The following is a 4,979-nucleotide window of genomic DNA, read 5'->3' on the forward strand; positions in this document are numbered from 1 at the left end:
CTCTGTGTGTTTGTTTTTCTTGCGGTTTCATCTAACTTCTTTATTAGCTTTATATTACTTACCACTGAAGGTGTTGACAGTTTCAGGATCATCGTTTTGGTACACATTTTTGCAGCAGGTTGTCTGCCGTATTTCTTGAAGACCTAAGACCTCTAGTAGCTGAATGTTACTATCTTTTCTACGTCTTGGCGAATAGGGAGCTAAAAACTCCCAAACATGGCCACTGTAGGCAATTGGCCTCTGGTGTTGGCTTGACCTGTGAACATCTTTACCTCTCCTCGCGATTTTTCCACCCTTTCCCCAAACAGAGAGCCTGTTCACAGGCTAGTGTTGGCTTGTTTGTATTTTCCTCTCTTAAATGTTATGTAGCGTTCTGCGGAGAAAAAAAATATGGTCATATGATACTGTTTCTGAATATTGCTTTTTTTTTTTTTTAATTTCTGCCATCACATAAAAAACTTCGGTTCTCGTCGCTTTCCGGTTCTGGAAGTGACTATGATGTTGTTGTTGTTGTTTTTTTTTTCCTTAAAAAACTGAGATCGTTCGCGTGCTTTCCGAAGTAAACTCCAGGTAATCGGCTCCTGGTTTAATACATGTATGTCTTTCTACCGTGGGATTTGTTCCTGTAAACACACGATCACATTGTCTTTTTAAAATCTTTCCGTTTGAGTGTTCATGATTCAGATGTAAAATGTGTCGCACGTTCCCTTGCAGCTCAACCTTCTTTCCTGGCTTTCGTAATATTTACAATTGTACTTCAGGAAAAGGAATTTATAAAGCAACAACAAAAGGTATTACTTCTTTCCTTAAAAGGTTTCCGTTTTATATTTTATTAGGGTAAGGTTTTTGACGCCTCAGCTTCTTGGCATTCTGTTATTGGTATTAAAGCGTTCAGACAAAGAAAAAAAACAGAAATGGCTAGCAACTGCGACGATTTGGCAATGATGAGAAGAAGACACTCTGTGGATGATGGGTCGCTTTTGATCTTATTCCCGAAAAATCAAAGTTCAAATTATTGGTTTGAAAAATAGGGGGTTCGAGAATATGGATTCCCCTGTATGTGAAAGCCGGGACTTTAACGTAGCACCGTAGACTTCCTATTACAAAATTAATGTACTTTCTCTGCATCAGAAATCCATTTGATATTAAAAAAGGAAATACTCTCTTCTCCCTTTCCAAATCCCGACAGTATGGCGCCTGGCAACTCTGAAAGGACTATTACCCTTTTCTTGCTTTCTTTGAGGGCGTGAAAGTTTTTCTGCTTAAAGAAAATTTGTATTCCGGTGAAATTAATAATGATGAGCACCCATAAGCAGGCGCCACCCAGGAGCAATAACATTTTTAATACAAGGGAACCGTTTCGCATTTGCACGAGACGCCAACCTTACTTTTTGGAAGTGACAAGTTTGTGTAAATTGCTCAGTACGTAGGAACCTCGCCTCCACTTTTATCACTGATTCCATCATGATACTTAATAGGAAATGACAGTTCCCGATAATGACACGCATGTTTGGTTAAAAAAGTAACGAATGAGAAGGGTGGATGGGGGTGAAACAAGGTGTATTATGTAATGATCGGAGATGTGCAGATGGCAAATTGCCCATTTTTGGGAGTAAAATATATTTCGTCTTCGTCAAGGTCTTGAGTTGTACAGCGCAGTCTTCATGTCTGATTCTCGCCATAAAAGTTTGAAAAATTTGGAAGATTGTTTTTGGTTTTAAGTGGAACATCTCACGCGTCTGGTTCTGCGTATCAAACTTTTCAGTTTCTCCGGTAACGTGGCTTCAACCTGACGAAGATGCTCCCACCTTTAATACGAGAGGAAGAAAATAGAAAAGGGAGTCTTTTTGGGCAAATTTTCAACACGTGAGGCATAAACGTCGCCTTGTTGATGAAGATGACGCAAGCTGTTGCATTGTGGACAGTATTAGCATGTTAAGCACGAATCTTTGTTTATGTACTCTCTTTCCTGTTTTTGACAGGACGGGACGGGGGTAGCTTTGACTCGGCCACCCCACTTATGTGTATGTGTACAAGTCGTTATACATGAAGACGTGATGGCTATAAGGGAATAATCGAAAAGCGTGGGTGGATTGAATGTCCGCAGGAAGGATATCTTAGACGACACGCGACCAAACGCAATCAAACAAGGGTCACGGTTTTGAAATAGACCATACGCCGGCCTTTTAGACGGCAAAACAGTCCGTATTTACGTGCAAACAGTACGACCAAAGGTCTGGAGCGAGGCTGAAACTGGGGAGAGAAAAAAAAACCCGACTGTTTTGCAGTCTACCGGCTTCTTAGCATTTACATTCGAGCAAAGAGAAACCAAAATGAATCAATCAGTTATTGGTGTTACACGCCCCATATTGACTGTACAGTTTATTTTCACTGCGTTTAAGGCTGTTGCACACACAACTTTGACGTGTTGCCGCTTCTCGATCTCATTAGTGAGCTTGAGTGTTTAAAAGCTCACTGCACTGAAAACGCTCCCGGGGAACAGTTAAAAGAAAATTGGGCTGAGGGTGTTGCTGAGAATTTTAAAACCGTGACCCTTGTTTTGATATGTTTATTTCGCCACCCTGTTTGTTTAAGAGGCCTTTTTTTCGTGTTACTCATTAACAGTTTCCTGCTAAAGAACATAGATCGTGTGTTCCACTTGTTTTGTTTGCCTGGTTTTTTATTTCACATAGATCATGAAAACTGACATCATAGAATTAGATGAAAAAACGTTCCCACCCTGTTCAAGACGTCCAGTACTAAAAAGACACGCTGTAAGACGTTAAATAGTGAAATTGTACTACGTTGTTGGAAGCAGATACTCGTTTAGGCCAAATAAGGAGTGAACATGAGTTTCAATCTCGCAGCCGCACTAAACGATCCGGTAGAACGGAGGTTAAACCCGACTGAAACAAACAAACACGATGATTTAATACGAAAGATCTGGTTAGTCCCTTTTCGGAAGCCGCTCTGAACCGACACATTTCCGAGAATGTGTATAAATAAAAGTGGGGCTAGCGGAAGGCAGGGGCTCTCGTTCCTTCCTCAAACTCTCCCTTTACTTGAACTAGGAAACGCTGAGAATTGAGGGGTTAGTGGAGAGAGCCTAGCTTGCGTGGCTGGTGGAGTTTTGGTAAATTTTTTGTGTGTTCGAGACACTCGCGCGCGAGGTCAATCGAGAAAAGCCTTCTCTTGCCCCCCTTCTCGTTTGACCTCGGTTCACCTTTCGCGCGGCTGAAGCTCTCACTTTGAACCACAAACGAAAACACCACCCTGCACACACAAAAAACTGACCGCCAGCTGTGGAAGCTAGAAAGAGCCAGAATGAAGCTTCTGAATGATGAAATTTGGTCAAGACGATGGAAAATAATTGGCTCATGATATCCTGAGACAAGAACGAGACAGTAATTGCAATGTAGCAATGACCTAGGCGCCAAAGGAAAAGAGACGAAGTGGAAGACCCAAAACTACATGGAGGAGGAACGTGGAGGGGAGGTGTGAGTTCTAGCAGCCAACTGAAAAAGATGGAGAATCTCCGTGAAAGCTCTATGTGCCGCCAGGCACGGGGAGGATAGGTGAAGGTGCACTTGGAAAATGAGGTGTCTGCCAAAACGTTGCCGAAGGAAGCCAAGAGTGTCCTTGCCAATGGCAATTTAATTTTTGTCCTTGCCAATGGATTATTTGATTTTTAAGCTGTCAATAAAATAAGTTCTTTGTTTCTCCAAATAAACAATTTACTCATCTACGGGCTCAGACCACCGGCGGGATAAACAGCAATGGCAGTGCTCCAGAAACTAGCCCGGATTTGATATTCACTGATTAGACCGATCCGGAGAGATCGGCGTAGGGCATACAGCACTTCTACACGTAACAGGGAGGGAAAAATTTCAACTACATAAACGAAAGGTATATAGTTGAAGAACAATGACTCCCGTGATAGATGTCTTTTAAGAAAAGGATCAATAACGCAGCTTTGTTTGTTGTAAATAGAAAAGCTGCTTATCCTAAATTACTGAGTGTCTTGCACATCACAGACCTTCGTACCATTGTCGCAAAAAAGGGGTCTTGACCCGCTAGGAACGCTGTGGAGGGTTCAGCCAAGAAATCAGTGACATGTGAAGATTGTTAGCCATCTTAAACTGTCAGTTCACTGAGGAGTAAACGGCTTACTGTAGCTTTTAAATTCTGTTCTAAATAAATGTTCTCTTTTTACAGTTTTTCGCAAGGATTATCGGAACATGATTACATGTAAGTTTTTGCCTGCATTCCGTTAGCTGGCTTGGCTCGAAGGCGAACAGGACAACAAATTAGGTTAACATTCTACTTTAGCCCTGCTTTTGCCAACAACACTGAAAATTGAGCGTGGATAAAAGTATATTCAGACCAGTATTCTTGTATGAGTACCTAGTTTGCTAAGGTGCATCACGGTCTCCTGGTTGCACTAATTATATACTATTTTTCACCTCTCACTAACCTGTCTTTTGTTTGCATTTCTTACAATGGAGCGCTGTTGATTTTCAGATAAGTAAAAACAGCTCAGAAAAACGCGATTCTTTCCTATTTTGTTTTGGTATGTATTATTCTTTCTCTCGAAGAAAATTGAGGTTTTGGGCTATTTTGAATGTTAAGACGTCCAAAGTGGCAAGGCTCATATGAACACGACTCACCATCAAAGAAGGCTGACAATTGACTGACCTATGCCTTTTTAAGTGTTGCAGTCCAAGACCGAGCACGTACGTAGCTCCGCACAATAATGACCCTCGTCCCGTTTCACATCACAAACAAGAAAAAAAATGATGGATTAATAAGAATAGAAAAAAAAACATGGATTACTTATAGTTGTTATAGTTTTGAGCCGTACTATTAACTCTGTCGGAAGCGTGACATCATAAAAAACGTCGTGTGAATCAGTTCTCCGCCAATTTTGCTGATTGTCCTTTTTTGATGATCTTGCATACCCTTATCACTGAACAAAACTA

The sequence above is a fragment of the Porites lutea genome, chromosome 2 (genome assembly GCF_958299795.1).
Source record: "Porites lutea chromosome 2, jaPorLute2.1, whole genome shotgun sequence".
Lineage (NCBI taxonomy): Eukaryota > Metazoa > Cnidaria > Anthozoa > Scleractinia > Poritidae > Porites > Porites lutea.